This window comes from Protomyctophum parallelum (genome assembly GCF_964188405.1).
Source record: "Protomyctophum parallelum genome assembly, chromosome: 23".
Taxonomy (NCBI): domain Eukaryota; kingdom Metazoa; phylum Chordata; class Actinopteri; order Myctophiformes; family Myctophidae; genus Protomyctophum; species Protomyctophum parallelum.
Window position 1 is genome coordinate 5,997,430 of NC_139715.1, and position 20,025 is coordinate 6,017,454.

The 20,025-nt window shown below is 45.0% G+C and overlaps 1 protein-coding gene across 1 annotated transcript in view; it reads right to left on the minus strand.

The window, feature by feature from the left end:
* LOC310854144 (interleukin-1 receptor accessory protein-like 1) overlaps positions 1-20,025 on the minus strand; it is a gene marked incomplete at its 3' end in the record, with an annotated part of 690,918 nt that overhangs the window by 600,014 nt on the left and 70,879 nt on the right. The gene's annotated exons all lie outside the window — the stretch shown is intronic.

The window sequence follows — 20,025 nt, forward strand, 5'->3', positions numbered from 1 at the left end:
ACAGACAGAGGAAGGATGTGACAGAGAATTTCCCATCACCTAAAGGTAATTTGAATACACTAAATAGTCTAGACAACCTTAGCTTGGAAGCTCTGAGCCTTGCTGTGAGAACAACAGAAATTAACACGTGGCTCTGTTGTCCTGGAGCCTCTTCTCACCTGTCCCCCCACCCCCCCTCTTCCTTTGTGTGTAAGCAAATGGTCCTTACATCTAGAGAGATTGTATTCACTTCTGGGTCCACCTTGTGGGTGGGACTAAACTGCCATATAAACTGTAACTCTGTGCTTGTATGGTTATGCCTGCTTGGGAGACCTGCCTGCGTGTTGCAGCATCCGTGTACTGCTGTACACGTTAAATAAAGATCAACAAAGGGACCTTGCTTTCCTCCTGATTCCTCTTGACAGACCTTCAAGCCTGGTGATTCCTCACGCGTTTAGAGTGTGTAAAACTGCCATTTCATTTGGTGTCAGAAGTGGGATCCTGTGCCGTCTGAGCTCCGGAAGATCAAGCCGACTGATTTATCCATCACGTCAACGAACGCCATCTACAGGCTGCATCTACGGAGTTCAGCGCCAGGATTTTAACAAAACCCTGTGGCTACACTAAAAAAACGGTGAGAATCTTCCAAATTTCAGACAATTGAAGAGCTAATTATAAATTCTAAGACCATATTTTGCCAACCTATCTATTGTAATAGTCAAGTATGCTTGATTCAAAATACAGCAGCAAGCCTAGCCTAAGAAAAGAGACCTTGCATTAAGCCAAGTTTGCAAACGCAAAGACACCTTGTTAACCTTGTTGAAAACAACATAAAGAAAACATAAAGATACAGCGTTTTGCATTAAGTCCAGTAAAGAAAGAGAAGTAAGTTTGTAAACACAAAGACACCTTGTTATACTGAGAATAGCATAAGAACCTTGTTGTAAACAACATAAAGACATCTTGTTACTCTCAGATAAGACATAAAGATACCGTGTTTAGACCAAGTAAAGTTTGTAGCACAAAGATTACCGTGTTACATAGATAGTCAGTATGGGAAATAAAAAAAGTGCGCCAGTGGCAGAAGACAAAGAAAGATGGTCTTCTCTCATGAGCGGGATGATTGCAAAATATGGTCCAGAAGCATTAGACTGTCTTGATGAGTGGAAACAGATGGGGTTCCCAGAACAAGGCTCTTTAAGTATAAAAAAATTGCTTGACTTAGACCGACTACTAAGAGAAGCTGAGAAGAAAATGAGAAAGAAAAAGTCAGTTAAAACGCACAAACTTGACAGATGTGACCGCCACAGGAAAGTATTGTCAATGTGGATGGAGGAAGCACAATTTAGACAACGGGAGAGTCATATGAGGGAACTTCCAAACATAGATTCTTTGAGGGAAGAGAGCGGGCCACTGGCTCCTCAGAATTCTCCTTTGTCTCCTCCACAGCAGACCCTGGACCTGGGCTGCCTGGGCTCCATGCGGGCCGGTCAATCTGCCATCCAGCTACAACGGACGGCTGTGGCTCTTGCTGCGGGCCTGCAACCCTCTACTCCAGCAGCGGTCCTGATATCCGCTGCGCTCAGCCTATTGAAAACTGTTGCTGCAGACCTACAGCCCTCTACTCCAACGGCAATATTGGTGTCCACTGCGATCAGCCTTCTGGAGACTGTTGCTACGGGCCTACAGCCCTCGACTCCAACGCCAATCCTGGTGTCCGCTGTGCTCAGCCTTCTGGAGACCGTTGCTGCAGGCCTGCAGCCGTCTACTCCAGCGGTAATCCTGATATCCGCTGCACTGGGCCTATTGAAAGAGGCTCGACACAAGGAAGGCTCCGCTCGGTCCAATGACACTGCTAAGAGCCGACGTCCATCCTGCACTGGCATCCCTGGCCCAGAGCTGGCCAACAGTGACGATGCGGACACGACACGGAAACCACAGACCTTGCTTCCATCTGTGCATCCGTCCACCCCTGGCAGCCATGGGGGGACAGGGCCCCATCGCAGCAGTGTCATCATCACCCAGGGCAGCACACCGCCACATGAGCAGGGAAGAAGAGGGCCTGGGACAGCGAGACGCGCACAGGGTGCATCAGAACAGCCCATGGCGGAGAAACCTGTGGGTGATGCAGTGGCATGGGGAGCCGATGACATCCAGCCAGCTACGTACGTAGAGGAGACGGTGCCTGTGGGAGCCGGGAGTGCCTGGGAGAACCACGCGGACGGTCCACAGCCTTCAACCAAGAGGGAATCGTCGGACATCGAGGTGGGGAGAACAGAACCAGCAGGAGCAGAGCAGCCCGGGACCGGAGACAAGCCAGCGACAGACGTCGAGGGCAAGGGGACATCTCCTGTGCACAGCGCAGGAGGGCTGCTGACTACAAGGGCGGAGGCGGCAGGCGGCTGTCTAGAGACGGAGGCCCTGGAGCCTACCTACACGACCCTAATCGTCAAACCAGCGACGGACGTCGAGGGTGTGGCCAAGAATCTACTCGTTCAACAGGCGGTGGGAGAGGTGTACACACTTACACGCCCAGGGAAGGTTCCAGCGGGCCAACCAATGAAGGAGGAGATGACCGCAGTACCGGCAGTTGCGTTCCGTAAGTTTTTACACGGACTGTCAGAGTTGGCAGGAAAGGAGAGGTTCACGCCTCCATTTCTTAAATCTAAGGCCAGAAAGAAGCCTTTATTTTCCAATCCTGGTGGAAAGAAAAAGAAGGTGAAGTGGAAATGGACTTGGAGAGACACTTTTCGGAAGTCTGCTAAGGAGTACCATGTGACTTACCCACCATGAGACTCAACACACATACACACACACACCTCCCCCTATCAGACAGCCCAATTAAAAAGAAAAAGAAAAAAAGTGGGGGGATCACTCGACCGTATACCTGGAAAGAAAATATTGTTTGGAAATATGATGTTTTCTGTTTATTTGTTATGTTATAGTTTGCTGTGCTAAATACAGGTCAAATTGATTCAACAGGGTACTGTATTAGTATCATTTTTAGGGATTTATTGGTTTATTTGATTGCCTAGCCACGATTGTTAAACCCATGTGTCATTCTTTTGCTTAGCTCAAATATGTTACAAGTACTTCTATTTTTTATGTATTTTCTTCAAATGTATTATGATGTATTATTTTGATATTGATGGAAAATTCACAATTATTGTTTAATTAAGCTGTTGTTTAATTAACAAGAGGAAGGATTTGACAGAGAATTTCCCATCACCTAAAGGTAATTTGAATACACTAAATAGTCTAGACAACCTTAGCTTGGAAGCTCTGAGCCTTGCTGTGAGAACAACAGAAATTAACACGTGGCTCTGTTGTCCTGGAGCCTCTTCTCACCTGTCCCCCCACCCCCCCTCTTCCTTTGTGTGTAAGCAAATGGTCCTTACATCTAGAGAGATTGTATTCACTTCTGGGTCCACCTTGTGGGTGGGACTAAACTGCCATATAAACTGTAACTCTGTGCTTGTATGGTTATGCCTGCTTGGGAGACCTGCCTGCGTGTTGCAGCATCCGTGTACTGCTGTACACGTTAAATAAAGATCAACAAAGGGACCTTGCTTTCCTCCTGATTCCTCTTGACAGACCTTCAAGCCTGGTGATTCCTCACGCGTTTAGAGTGTGTAAAACTGCCATTTCAGATGTCTGCAGACTTTAAGTAGCAAAAAAAGGGAGGTCTAAAAAGAATAATAATAATGGTGCCGCACGCTGAGCAGCCCAGCCGGGCTGACGTGAACGAGTATGACAGCCTCGCCGAGGGCGACGCCGTCGCGAGGTTTCCCCGCACAGCGCTCGCCGCCCAACGCCATCAGGGTCTATCATTGTTTATGGCGGTGGTTCTCAAACTTCCTTCGCGTCAACAACCTCCCCCCCCCCCCCCCCCCCCCAAATGATATATTAACCCATTCTGACCTGAGATCAGATTCTAAAAAAATTCGTTCTTCGATTTTTCAAAAAATAGCAGACCTACAAGCTCGTATCGCGCCACTCGGTGGCGCGATACGAGCTTGTAGATCTGCTATTTTTAAATAGCTAAAGCATGATGCTAACACCAAAATGGGTTCCCGTTCAGAATGGGTTAATTTGGCCGCAGAAAAGGTTATGGGCTGCTAAGAGAAGATCTATGATAGAAATAATTCAAGATTTAATATTCAGATTTAACTTTTTTTTTAATATATTTAAAACGGCAATCACAGTCCTCAGTCTCCTTTCCTCGCTCTTTATCCTCAAGTCCAATCCGACTAATCACCTAATTGTGGCGTCCTCGATTTTTCTGTCCTCACCATTCATCCTTCCTCAATACGTATGATCGGCCAATCCAATCATCGATATGGGGGTGCTCAGCCAATCAAATCATCGATTTGGGGTGCTCAGCCAATCAAATCATCGATATGGGGTACACACAAACACACAAAGCTGGGCATAGGAGGGGCTAGCGCCACTCAAAAAGTCAAACATAGATAGAATAGTGGGCAAGGAAACAATGGATAGTTGCAGCCTGGGTTCCCAGCAGGCCTGAGACTGCTAGGGAAGACAGAGCTTACATCACTTTCTTCAGATTAAACTTTCAGTTAAGGCCACTGGGGGAGGGAAAAAAAGCATGCATGCACACGCACACGCACCCACCCACACACACACACACACACACACGCACCCACCCACCCACCCACACACACACACACACACACACACACACACACACACACACACACACACACACACACACACACACACACAAAACACACACACACACACGCCCACCCAAATACCCACCAACCCGCCCACAAATCAGTGCAGTCAGTGTGCTTGCAAGGTTGACATTCTCAAAGGTTAGAACAGACAGACTCTCTGCTGGCTGCGTTGTCTCTCTCTCTCTCTCTCTCTCTCTCCCTCTCTCTCTCTCTCTGTGTGTGGTATAGCGCACTGTGCAGTGTCATCGGGATAAAAAGCGCTACGCTCTCTTGAACATGGGCTCCATTGTTTCCCAATTGACTCCCCCGTGCACGGCGCTCCATGCACCCGTAGGGAACGCCAGACGTTCCCGGAACACCGGCCGCTTTGTTGTTTCTGGTGACGAGAGCGACACGGCGGGGTGAAGGACTGTGGTGCGCGCAGCGAGCGGAACCAGTGGTCAGCATCATGTCATGCTTTAGCTATTGGAAAATAGCAGATCTACAAGCTCATAGCGCGCCACTGAGTGGCGCGCTACGAGCTTGTAGGTCTGCTATTTTTGAAAAATCGAAGAGCGACTGACGTTTTTTAGAATCTGATCTCAGGTCAGAATGGGTTAATCAGACCAGTGTGTGTGTCCAGTGGAAACCTCGTATGAATCTGATCTCAGGTCAGAATTCTGGTCAAACAGAGTCAGGGTGCTGTGTATGTTGGCTCACTGGAAACACTCTGCTACTCCAGTGGGTGTCAAAGTGTCCTTGAGTGGGTTCCAAATGGGCCTGTAATCCTGAGGGCCCTATTTCCGTCAGTGCTTTAAACCCCTTATCCCTAAACCTTATTTGCCTACTTTATTTTTTACTACTTTGAAGAACCTTTTGGAATAGGCCTAGTTCAAAGGCCTAGCCAATCTACAAGCTCACAACATGCCGATGTAGATCGGCTAGTTGAACAATTTTAATATGTTTTTCAAAATAGTAAGAAGTTTAGGGATAAGCGGTTTAGAACTGACGAAAACTGGGCCCCAAATGGACCGGTAAGTGTCCAATTTGGTTCAATTTGTACACTCTCAAGAGTAATGGGACATCTGTGGCCTATACAGTAAATGTGAACTATAACTGTAGGTCCATTAAAATGTTTTAAAGTTTGAGGATAACACTGTATAAAATGCGCATACGTAAACAATATAGCTGCTAGGGGAGAAATACTCAAAGATGAAGATGCTCATGGATTGGTCATTAACCCATTCTGACCGGGCACCCATTTTGGTGTCGGCATCATGTTATGCTTTAGCTATTGAAAAATAGCAGATCTACAAGCTCATATCGCGCCACCGAGTGGCGCGATACGAGCTTGTAGGTCTGCTATTTTTGAAAAATCGAAGAGCGACTGACATTTTTAGAATCTGATCTCAGGTCAGAATGGGTTCATCAGACCAGTGTGTGTCCGGCGGAAACCTCGTATGAATCTGATCTCAGGTCAGAATGGGTTCATCAGACCAGTGTGTGTCCGGCGGAAACCTCGTATGAATCTGATCTCAGGTCAGAATGGGTTAATTGGTCCTTGTATGGACACTGTCACCAACTTGTGTTCACAACGAGCTAATCTAGGGAGCTCTCTGTGGCTTGGACCAGATGGATGTACTGATCTCTTCATTTCTGACATCAACATGCCTCTCGTTTAAAATATGAATGCGAGGGATTATCCAGCCACTTTATCGTGACAATAGCGAGGTAAGCAAGCAACATTATTTCTCCCAGTTTTTCTACGGAACGAAAGAATCAAATAAAAGCTGCCATATCTGCTATTTTGAAAGGAATCCCGCCGCTGATTGCGTTAAGGTTTGTCTGGACAAGACAAACATTAAACCTGTATATAGGAGGGGCTATAGCACCCCTCCAAAAACAACACAATAAAATAAAAAGACAAAATGAATTTGTTGTCGCACTAAAAACTCGACTTCCCATCATGCACCTGTAACCAGGTGTATTTCACAGTGTGAAGCTCAACAGTGCAAAAAAAAAAAAAAACAGGCCTCATTCAAAAATCTAACTTAACCCATTCTGAACGGGAACCCATTTTGGTGTCAGCATCATGTTATGCTTTAGCTATTGAAAAATAGCAGATCTACAAGCTCGTATCGCGCCACTCGGTGGCGCGATACGAGCTTGTAGGTCTGCTATTTTTTGAAAAATCGAAGAACGACTGACATTTTTTAGAATCTGATCTCAGGTCAGAATGGGTTATAATCAGACCAGTGTGTGTCCAGTGGAAACCTCGTATGAATCTGATCTCAGTCAATCAATGGAAAACCAATGCACTCCATGAGCCAACAGCCGTCTGGCCCACAAAAAACAACCGACAACATTCAATGTCGGGACAGACAGCGATGAATCAGACAGGCCCTGCAATCAAATTACCCACCGGTCTGGTTTCCACTAGTACACGAACAAGGCTCAATACTCCTGTTCATCAACAGAGAGAGAGAGAGAGAGAGAGAGAGAGAGAGAGAGAGAGAGAGATGTTAGGACCGTGAGGCAATAGTTAGCACCTGGTCTATTCAGTCGTATACTGCTTTCAGAGCCTTCTGCTTCAGGAGGGATGGGTTGGTGCAGAGAGGGAGGCAAACTGTGGCGTATTGCATCCAAAATGTTACTTGATTAAACCCATTCTGACCTGAGATCAGATTCATACGAGGTTTTCTACTGGACACACACTGGTCTGATGAACCCATTCTGACCTGAGATCAGATTCTAAAAATGTCAGTCGTTCTTCGATTTTTTCAAAAATAGCAGACCTACAAGCTCGTATCGCGCCACTCGGTGGCGCGATATGAGCTTGTAGATCTGCTATTTTTCAATAGCTAAAGCATAACATGATGCCGACACCAAAATGGGTGCCCGTTCAGAATGGGTTAAACCCATTTTGACCCGAGATCAGTTTCTAAAAAATGTCTGTTTGAAAATGACAGTTTTCTGAAAAAGCCATGTTTCTGTGTCAGTCGTTCTTCGATTTTTTACAAAAACAGCAGACCTACAAGCTTGTAGATCTGCTATTTTTTCAATAGCTAAAGCATAACGTAACGCCAACGCCAAAAGGGGTCCCCGCCCCAAAATGGGTTAAAAGCGCTAAAGATTCTACATCAAAATCTACTCATAGACCGCCGAACCTAAAAACTATCCATGATGCAGAATGACCCATGCAGTTCATTCACCGTCATCATTATTGTATTGTAATTAATAATGCATTCATGTGTTCCTCACTTTAATGTTGCAACGGGGGCTCGTTATACTTCCGTTGTGTGCAGCTGCGTAGCTTAACCTATAGTAATACATCGTCGTTTATCAGTTAAAGTCAGTTTTGTGTTAAACGGTAGTGCATAAGTCATTATGTTCTGGTTAAACTTAAAGCTATACATTTTTTTTGTGTGAAAAGGTTAAACACTCTATTTTCTGATAGTAATCATTAGCCTATAGAGTGTTTGTTTAGGTGACATGTGTTGCCAATGTTGCCAATCAGGAGCAAACCTCTAATAACTCCAATATACAGTGAAATATACAACATGTACACTGTATTATATACTTTAATCATTATTTGTGTGTGGGAGTGTGGGGGCGAGAGCGGTTCAAAGAACTGAGGCTGCATGAAAAGAGCGCCAGAGAAATAATTAATGACGGAAGATTATTAACACTCAATTATGAGAAAGATGATGATGTTGGGTCGTTTCTCCCGGAAAACGAAAGGGAAGGAAAACTGTGAAAACACACGTTTACAAGTCAGGTATACACACTACCGTGGTAGATACTAACCCTGAATGATGTCAATAATTGGTACATTATGGAATATGGACGCAGGGCTTAAGTCATCAAAACGCAGAATATACTTGCTTGAATATACGTCAAGAGATCTCTCCAAAGTCCAAACTACCAAGCTTCCATTTGCACTCAACTAATATTTACATCGATCAGCTGCTCAGAATGCACCACGCGCTGCTGAACGTAACCCGACACAGCAACACCAAAGTGTTGGCATGCCGGTGTCGTGACCCGTGCGCACTGCTGCGCAGCCAGTAAAATAGCAGATCTGCAAGCTCGCAGTGTGTCACGAATGCTACGCGCTGTGAGCTTGTATATTTGCTGCTATTTGCTGCACGCCAATACCGGGCGCAATTATTAGTCTGCTGTGCTCGTTTCCACCCGACGTTGTCGTCTCGATGTCCCCCTGCTATTCTGACAATTTACCAATGAAGTTGGAAGTTTCTCCATCATTGCAGATGAAATTACAGTAATAATGGAAGTCACTGGAGTTCTAAATTGAAAGTTGATTAGCCTATACACCACGCAACAGGTAGGAATAGGATGGAATGGAATTATTTTACAGGGATGGCAGCTGTAATTTGGAATAAAAGTGCTTACGTTCGGTTCTCTTCCATTACATTAGACAGCTCTGCGGAACACTTGCTAAGTTGCTATGCTTGTTAACCCATTCTGACCTGAGATCAGATTCATACGAGGTTTCCACTGGACACACACTGGTCTGATTACCCCATTCTGACCTGAGATCAGATTCTAAAAATGTCAGTCGTTCTTCAATTTTTACAAAAATAGCAGACCTACAAGCTCGTAGCGCGCCACTCGGTGGCACGATACGAGCTTGTAGATCTGCTATTTTTCAATAGCTAAAGCATAACATGATGCCGACACCAAAATGGGTGCCCGCCCAGAATGGGTTAATTAGAGATTTGACACACACAGTTCTGAAAATATTTTTCCGTCTTGTTTTTTTCTCTTGCTTTAAATGTGGTTTCTTTTGGGCTCGTTTTCATAGACCTGGCTGCTTATTTTTCTCACATAATTTGGCAACACTGCTTCAGTTGCTCCTGAGGTCCTAGAGGCTGCGATGCCATTATAAATAAAAGGTAGCCTATACATGTAACAGCCCGGCCCAACCCAATGCCCGTGAAATGTTTGACAAACTGGCCCAGGCCCGGCTCTATAGCGCCGATGCCTCCAGTAGTGGGGCGTGTCCTCCGAATTGAAGAACTGTATGTTCCTCATGTTCTCGTTAATGATAATAAAATACTAGTATTTGACTTGATTGTTTAATGTATTCCTGTGACATAGTTTTCAACTTGGAAAGGAAATGTTTCAAGCATGCAATTAGAAAGTAAAAAAAATTACGATATTTTTTGGGGGGGCAAGTGGCAAAGTATTCAGTATTCTAGCCGTGACGTGAGCGCCCCCTCCTGAGATACTTCCAGGTCTTACTTTTGTGTCGCTTTTGTGTCCCCATAGAGTTATACTGTGACGCTCCGCCGGACTAAATCTGAGACGAAAACAACCAAGAAAAGTCTCATTTTACCGCTTTCCTCGCAACTGCTCTCCCAAATCTGACAGTGACAGGCCGTCTGCCCCACATGGAATACTATCGCCATTTTATTTCATTGTGTCAACTAAATCCTCATTAATTGCAAACTAGATTCAACATACTCAAGCCTGCACACATTCTAAATATGCCCCCGAAATATTGTACTGAGCAAATGGACTGTTGCCACCTTCAATAATAATGGATAATAATAGTCTTTATTGTCTCCACATCATATATTTTCTTTGTCATGGACACTTAACATTAATAATTCTACTCGAGTTGGAAGCATTAAGACCCATTTTAACCCTCAACGTCACTGTAAAAAGATGCACGCGTTTAGATATTCAATTTACAATGGGATGTGGACGGGAGCTGGTGCCACTTGGACCCGGACGTAACGTATAGCACTACAACATGACCCCGGACTTAAATACTGAATAGAACATGACCTGTACTTGCCCGACGGGCCAAGTGCCTCAGAGCTTTAAGTGTCAACCCTCTGGGCCGTGCTTGAAAAACATCCTGACAGAACAATTGAATTAATGACACGATTGATATAGACGAGATGAAAAGGTGACGGAACGAAGTGGGAGCTTCCACCATGCATCAACCAGATGAATCACACCATGCTGACCCCCCCCCCCCCCACACACGTTTGAAATGTGTGTGATATGCTTTGGGTACAGAGTGGACGCGTCGCTGCTTCCAGGGCAATTTGCACAGCACTGGAAGAGAGCGCAAGGCTTCATTCCCCCCCCAGTGGTTCTGCTGAGGAGAGGAGAGGAGAGGAGAGGAGAGGGGAGTGGAGGAGAGGAGAGGAGAGGAGAGGAGAGGAGAGGAGAGGAGAGGAGAGGAGAGGAGAGGAGAGGAGAGGAGAGGAGAGGAGAGGAGAGGAGAGGAGAGGAGAGGAGAGGAGAGGAGAGGAGAGGAGAGGAGAGGAGAGGAGAGGAGAGGAGAGGAGAGGAGAGGAGAGGAGAGGAGAGGAGAGTGGAGTGGAGGAGATAGTGGAGGTAGAGGAGAGGGATGGGCCACTGCCGTTCATGTCCAATTTTCCCCTAACCCTTATTACCCGCGTTACTTATTTATTTTTCACACATACCATTCATTTTTTCCTCCTCTCAGAATATCCTCATCCTCTCCCTCCCAAGTGATATTCCTTAAAAGCGTCCTGCGAGAAGAAGTGCTTAAAATATTGAGCAGTGTGGTTTTCTCTGCGGCCAAAACCAGCTCTCGTTATTATCAGCGGTGTGCACATAATCTGGCAAATTGGTCGCGAGCATCCCCGACTTCCAGAAGTGGGGCGCATGAATTAAGTAAAGGGAAAGCCTGAAATGAACCATTATCTGACCGAGGGAGAGGAAATATTAAACTGGTAATAAATCCCATTCTGACCGGGCACCCATTTTGGTGTTGGCATCATGTTATGCTTTAGCTATTGAAAAATAGCAGATCTACAAGCTCATATCGCGCCACCGAGTGGCGCGATACGAGCTTGTAGGTCTGCTATTTTTGAAAAATCGAAGAACGACTGACATTTTTAGAATCTGATCTCAGGTCAGAATGGGTTAATCAGATCAGTGTGTGTCCAGTGGAAACCTCGTATGAATCTGATCTCAGGTCAGAATGGGATAATAATGCAAACACACAGTGTTCCACAAAAACCTGCCCTGAGCCACTGATCAGATGAACAGAAGAACATAGCCGTAGCAGAGGTGAGAAAAAGCACTGGAACAGTCCTCATTCCTATACTCCACTCAAATTGTACTCAAAGCTCCATGAAAGAAAACGACGTATTTCTAGAGTTTTCAGCAGGTCGTTTTCTCGAAGTTCCCAGAACTGTCCTGGGATATAACGTTCTCTAAAAAACATTCAAAACCATGCGTCTTCAACAGGGGGGGTCCCGGCAAATCATTATTTCAGTCCGACAACTCTTAGAATTAATTTAGAACATATATGTAATGAGCATATAATCGAGCGTAGATATATGAAGCAATAGTTTGGAGTCAGGGCTCTGTCCCTATTCATTCCTATTTAACATTTAGTTATAAGTTATAAGCCAAATAGAATTTCATGGAATTAACCCATTCTGACCGGGCACCCATTTTGGTGTTGGCATCATGTTATGCTTTAGCTATTGAAAAATAGCAGATCTACAAGCTCATAGCGCGCCACCGAGTGGCGCGCTACGAGCTTGTAGGTCTGCTATTTTTGAAAAATCGAAGAGCGACTGACATTTTTTAGAATCTGATCTCAGGTCAGAATGGGTCAATCAGACCAGTGTGTGTCCAGTGGAAACCTCGTATGAATCTGATCTCAGGTCAGAATGGGTTAAATAAGACCCCCAGGCCAGGGGGATCTAGAAACGGAGCCTACCGCAGGTGGATGCTGGGGAGGCGGTGGGATTTGCAAAACTTGACGTGATCAGCAATATAGGCCTAGAACGTTTTCAGCAGGAAGTTTTCTCAAAGTTCCCAGAACTGTCCTGGGGATAACGTTCTCTAAAAACATTCCAAACCATCGCGTCTTCAACAGGGGGTCTGCATGGGACCCCCAGGGGGTCCGCCCAACATCTTTATGTGATGGAGAACATTAGACAGAAATAGCTGATCTATACAACTCCTCGCTATTGTCATAGAGTCGTGTGGAGGGGAAGAGAGCAGACCATGAACAGCTGTGAAAAGGTTTAACCCATTCTGACCTGAGATCAGATTCATACGAGGTTTCCACCGGACACACACTGGTCTGATGAACCCATTCTGGAACCTGAGATCAGATTCTAGAAATGTCAGTCGCTCTTCGATTTTTCAAAAATAGCAGACCTACAAGCTCGTATCGCGCCACTCGGTGGCGCGCTATGAGCTTGTAGATCTGCTATTTTTAAATAGCTAAACAGAATGTCCTAAACAGAATGTCCCTATCATTCCTCGGAAACGCTTTTATTTGAATTAATTCTTTTAAATGTTGCAACGTGTTACAGATTGACAATCATTCTACGATCTGTTACCGCAAAGGACAGCATTCCCAAAAACAACCCTCCGAATGTTGGCCTTCCTTTGTCGACGCATTGTGTGAAATAAAGAACATCCTCACAATGATGTTTCGTGTTACACGAGAAGCTTTCCTGACTGCTAGCCGTACGTCGCCTGCTGGACAGAACAAACCGACCCTGTGTATAGCAACGACCGCTATCAGAATATACAGATCTTTAACTTAAAAATATCACTTTACAGCACCTTTAACAATAACCCCCCCATGGGTCTGTGACTGATTTACTTTCGTAACGGCCCTGTTTTGTCCACGTCGACATTGTTCACCTCGGACAATCGTCCCTCTAGGGGAGTTAGCTGGTGTCATGATCCCTCTAGGGGAGTTAGCTGGTGTCATGATATGGATCCAATGACAGCATGAACCCAGCAAACCGGTTGGGCTGACGGAGATACACCTGTTCAATCTCAACCAGTTTTGACGGCAAATTTTTAGTTTTAGTCATAGTCTTTTGAATACCATTTAATTTAGTTTTAATCATGTTTTAGTCATCTGAAAAGTGTCTATAGTTTTAGAATAAACATCGTAAAATGATGGATTTATATTTACATAGATCGTGCATTACATTCACCCCATTCACACACACATTAATACACCGATGGCGGCGGAAACCATGCAAGGCACCAACCAGCACATCGGGAGCAATTAGGGGTTCGATCAGTGTCTTGCTCGAGGACACCTCGACAGTAACTCTGGGGGAGCCCGGGTTCGAATTGGCGACCTTGCGGTTACCATGCGGCAACTCTATACCCCTGAGCCACCGCCGCCCATCGTAAGGTTTTAGTCGACTAAATCTACAGCACATTTTGTCCACAAACATTCATTTTGGTGGGCCTTGGTGCCGTCGTAATGCCTGGCTGATTTCACACCTGGTTTCATGTTGAAAATAGCCGATATACGCGTCACAGTGAGACGCTCTGCCTGTGAGCTTGTGAGCCTGTGAGCTTGTAGATTTGCTATTATCAGAGTGCAACCAAACATGTCTTTTAGTTCTAGTGGATCTCTTCTCCACTGTCCCACCCTAACAGTTAGTCTAGTTTGTTGACATAATTGTCTATATTTAGTGTGAGTTTTTATTTAGTTTTCATCAGTGAGAAAAGGTATAGTTGACGATATTTTTCGTCATCGTTTTAGTTAGTTAGTTACCTAAAAATGTGTCAGGTGTATATCGTAGATGCTTCGCCCATAAGGTCCATGTTTGCACTCTCCACTCTCAGAGTTAACACCAGCTATTCAAATGTTAACCCATTCTGAACGGGAACCCATTTTGGTGTTGGCATCGTGTTATGCTTTAGCTATTGAAAAATAGCAGATCTACAAGCTCATAGCGCGCCACCGAGTGGCGCGCTACGAGCTTGTAGGTCTGCTATTTTAGAAAAATCGAATAACGACTGACATTTTTATAGAATCTGATCTCAGGTCAGAATGGGTTAATCAGACCAGTGTGTGTCCAGTGGAAACCTCGTATGAATCTGATCTCAGGTCAGAATGGGGTTTATCAGACCAGTGTGTGTGTGTCCAGTGGAAACCTCGTATGAATCTGATCTCAGGTCAGAATGGGTTAAAAGACTATAGGCACAATAATAAGCCAAGGCTTCCCCTTTTTGAAAGCAAATAAGAAATGCAGGCACTGTATTAATGTGTTTTTCTCTTTTAATGACAAAATAAAATAGGGAAAAAAAACGACTACTAAAATGACGCTATAGGGATATGTCGCAGTGCACCTGCCCTGCATGTAAATCTCAATGATGTCAGTGCAGGGAAACATATCAGTTTTCGTGTTCATGGCGGAAACCCTGCCTCGACCCCCTGAGAGAATGATGATGACATTAGCCCATTCTGACCTGAGATCAGATTTTTTTAAATGTCAGTCGTTCTTCGATTTTTCTAAAATAGCAGACCTACAAGCTCGTAGCGCGCCACTCGGTGGCGCGCTATGAGCTTGTAGATCTGCTATTTTTCAATAGCTAAAGCATAACATGATGCTGACACCAAAATGGGTTCCCGTTCAGAATGGGTTAGTGTGGGTTCGCCACAATATTGCTTGACATTGATTGAGAAGGTGTTTAAACCTCTCTCGTCTATCTCCCTCTCTCTCTCTCTCTGTATCCCCCCCTCTCTCCATCTCTCTCATAAATAAATAAAGGATTTTTAAAAAGTAAAAAAAAAAGTCTCTCTCTCTCTTTAAAAAAAATATATATATTCTTTATCCCACGATTTTGTAACCCATTTTTCACCCCTGTTTCAATCATCTAATTTGATCCTGGGCTCTACACACCCTCCGCCAACCTAGGGAGAGCAACGGACTTAACTCATGCTTCCTTCATGCCTGAGTGTCCAAGTTGCTCCTTTACACCTGACAGGGGGGAGTTTCCCTGGTTGGACGTAGCGTGTGGAAGGAACACGTTATTCCAACCAGTTCCTTTCCCCTCCATCAGGCGCCCCGGCTGGCCAGTGGGAGGCAGTATAGAGACCAGTTCCTTTCCCCTCCATCAGGCGCCCCGGCTGGCCAGGGGGAGGCAGTATAGTCTCTCTCTCTCTCTGTATTGCTCTCCCCCCTCTCTCTCTATATATAAAAATCCTCCCAACAAATCTCCACGACAATTCCGGCTATGCATTTACCCCGAGCACACCTCCACTCCAACCCATCCTCTGAAGCGAAATAAGAAAATATAAAAAAAATCACGCCGCTTTTTCCTCGCGCAACCATATGCCAAAAGACGTCTCATATATACCGCCTCCTCTGACATGTCATAATACCATTTCTTGCCAGAAGGCGGGCGGGGGGCTCTATACATTTGATGCTTCTTCTCTCTCGTTCCTATTATAAGTCTGACTTTGATGTCCTCTGGCTCTGTCACTCTGATGAAGAGGAGCTGTAAATAAAATGAGACCCCGTCGTCGTCATCCCCTCCGCCCCCCCCCCCCCTGACAAGACCTAGCTTTCCGTTAGAGATCAGGCGAACTCGTCATCCGTCTCTTCCTGTGTATTTATCCCATTCTGACCTGAGATCAGATTCATACGAGGTTTCCGCCGGACACACACTGGTCTGATGAACCCATTCTGACCTGAGATCAGATTCTAAAAATGTCAGTCGCTCTTCGATTTTTCAAAAATAGCAGACCTACAAGCTCGTATCGCGCCACTCGGTGGCGCGATATGAGCTTGTAGATCTGCTATTTTTCAATAGCTAAAGCATAACATGATGCTAACACCAAAATGGGTGCCCGGTCAGAATGGGTTATTTACCGCTGCATGACGCGGGGTCCCACAGCGCGCGCCACACACACACACACACACACACACACACACACACACACACACACACACACACACACACACACACACACACACACACACACACACACACACACACACACACACACACACACACACACACACACACACACACACACACACACACACACACACACACACACACACACACACACACACACACACACACATAGCCGAACAGATCTGCTTATATACTTTTGCCAATTTTGAATCTTGAAAAGTATAACAGTTTTTGGACATATGAGGTTTCCGTCCGACAGACTATATATAGTGAATGATGAAAGTATACATTTCTTTATGTTTTTCCTTCTTTTATGTCTTTTTTTTTTCATCCAGTGGGAGCTGCTGCTCGCTGTGTGGAAAGCATCAAGGACATCCACTGACAGTCAATTAAATGTACAGTCATCGTCACGTGCGCGCACACACACACACACACACACACACACGCACACACACACATGCACGTCGCACTACTTTTTCTTCCCAGGCACATGCTCAGGAAAATGGATGTCGAGATGAATACGTCAGTTGAGTTAAAAGCAATAGGATCTTCCTATATATGTACAGTATATACCCAGCCTTAACCCATTCTGACTTGAGATCAGATTCATACGAGGTTTCCACTGGACACACACTGGTCTGACGAACCCATTCTGACCTGAGATCAGATTTAAAAAAAATGTCAGTCGTTCTTCGATTTTTCAAAAATAGCAGACCTACAAGCTCATAGCGCGCCACTCGGTGGCGCGCTATGAGCTTGTAGATCTGCTATTTTTCAATAGCTAAAGCATGACATGATGCGGACACCAAAATGGGTTCCCGTTCAGAATGGGTTAACCCATTTCCACCTGAGGACGATTTCTACAAATGCCTTCTAAATCCTGACAGTTTTCTGAAAAACCTCATGTTTCTCAAACCATTTCATGTCAAGGACCCCCAGAGTTATATCTGTATTTGGCCGCGGACCCCCCATCTGAAAAAAAAACATGTTGTTGCAGGGGACCCCACAGAAGCAAAGATTTGAGTTAAAAAAAACATTAGCTCTGAAAGAATATATAATATTCAAAGATTTGCGACACATTTTCGCGATTAAAAATAAATAAATAGCAGACCTATACAAGCTCATAGATAAAGTTTAAAGTTAATGGTTAAAAACACCAAGAGGGTGTTCCCCCGCCCAGAAAGGGTTAATGGGGCTTACTCTCGGTTTTGGCCAATAACAAAGAGTCGTCTTAATTGGACAAGACAGCGAGAGTCCTAATGGGCGGGGGGGGGGGGGGGGCACGCTTGGCGCGTCGTGCAAATTCAATTAAAGCGAGCCACTTGACTTTGTAATTGATATTAAAGGAGTTTAAATATGGCAGCGAGCTGTCGGCGAGAACAATGGGCAGTTGGCAGAAAGAGGGCAAGAAGAAAACAGTGGCAGGATCGTACTGTTCTTCCACGCAAAGCCTTTTCTAAACCCATTTGAAGGATCATATCACACACACACACACACACACAATACAGTAAGAACTCTCGTAACTTATTAAAGGGACACTTCACCCTTTTTGCAAAAAAATATATGTTAATGACGATTAGAAGATTTAGAACACTTTCCCGGGGGTCTTTATGTGTGTAATATGTGGTTTTAGATATTTTAGATTGTAGCAGTGAGCCCAGTGTCTCTGATGTCATCGACACTGGGCTCACTTCCTTCCTGGACTACCAAATACTTTGGTGCACTGCTCCTCCTTGTGGATAGGGGAGGTCTGTCTTACTGAGTACACATGTAGTCCAGGATGTAAGTGAGCCCAGTGTCCATGACATCAGAGACACTGGGCTCACTGATACAATCTTAAATATCTAAAACCACATATTACACACATAAAGACCCCCAGGAAAGTGTTCTAAAGCTCCTAAATGTCATTAACATATTTTTTTAGCAAAAAGGGTGAAGTGTCCCTTTAACAACAAAAAAAAGAAAAGAAAAAATATCCGGCAGAGAGGATAAAAAAAAAAGAATCACACACGTGTGAAGCGAGGGGGACACTCTTATCATCGAACATCATCATGTCGATTTGCTCAGAAACATAAATTACGTAAATTATCCTTTCATTATCAATGGCATTCAATATTTGTGTTAGCACAGAAAGCCGATACATATGACGTAAATTCTCCTTTCATTGTCAACGGCAAATGTGACACGAGTTATAGGACAAAAAGCTGTATATAGGAGGGGCTTTTTCCGAACAAGATCATTTGACAAACTGTTTCTTACTGATCTGAATACACGTATAGGATTTGAAGTGATTGTGATTTTGGATTAGAACAGTGGTTAATTTCAAGGACCTCCGTAGCTCTGAGAGTACAAATGGAACCAAACACTGACCCTTACAGGGGTTCCTCAAGCCTCTCAAGAGTCGCAGACAATGATAATGGCCCATTGAGGGGGGGTCCCTTTAGAACCCACTCAGGGAACCCCCGAGGGTCCCTAGACTATAGACCCCCACATTGAGAGCCACTGGATTAGAATCGTGAGTGCATTATTGTGTATGAGATTAATAACCTTACCTTCGTGTCGTTTTTCCGACAAACAATATCTCCCGTGCACGCACACATGCTGTGAGTGACGCACGGGCACACACACACACACACACACACACACACACACACACACGGTTCATCTTTCCTCCGTCAATACCCCTATAGCTGCCACAAATGTTGAATGATCGCCCCCTTCCAGTATGGCGCTCGTTCACAGCAATGAAAGATTGATCACACGCGCGGATATATTGGAAATGAAATGCTTTTCCCCAGTCGCACTCCCACCCCCCCCCCCCCTCCTCTCCTCTCCCTCCCCCCCCACCGCTCCCCCCCGCCCCCCCTCCCCGTCATGCCTCTCCAACGAGGCCCCATTTCCCGACACAGCGGCTTGCTCGGCGGGTCGCCACTTAACCCGTTCTGACCTGAGATCAGATTCTAAAAATGTCAGTCGCTCTTCGATTTTTCAAAAAATAGCAGACCTACAAGCTTGTAGATCTGCTATTTTTCAATAGCTATAAAGCATAACGTAATGCTGACACCAAAATGGGTTCCCGCGTAAAATGGGTTAACGATCCGAGGGTTACTACCGGCAGTTACTGGTGTAAAGCAACTAAGTACATTTACTTAAGTACTGTACACTACATATAGGATCTAAATATTGTACTTTTACTACACTACAATTATTTTAAAACTTTATTTTACTATAGTTACTTTGTAGATAATAGTCTCTCAAGACAGACTGTTGATATGATTCCAGGACGCATTGTGAGATTGTAGATCCGCTATTTAAAAAAAAAACAAGTCAAGAAAACATGAAATGGGGGACATTCCGCAATGTTTTGCTGCCGATTGAATTTGCACTTTTACTCAAGTGCCTTTTTCCGGGGCCTTTTACTTGCAATAGAGTATTTTTATATTGCAGTATTGATACTTTTACTCAAGTATAAACCTTGAGTATACTTTTCCCAACCACTGCGCGGGATTGCGCGCGCGCCGGGGCCAAGCGTATAGACACGCTTGCGGATGGCGTGCGAGTGAGACGGCGATCAATCTGACGATTTATGAGCAGGGGGGGGGGGCTTAGTCCCTCAATGAAGGTCTGCTTCCTGACCAGAGAGAATGTTGCAGCACAC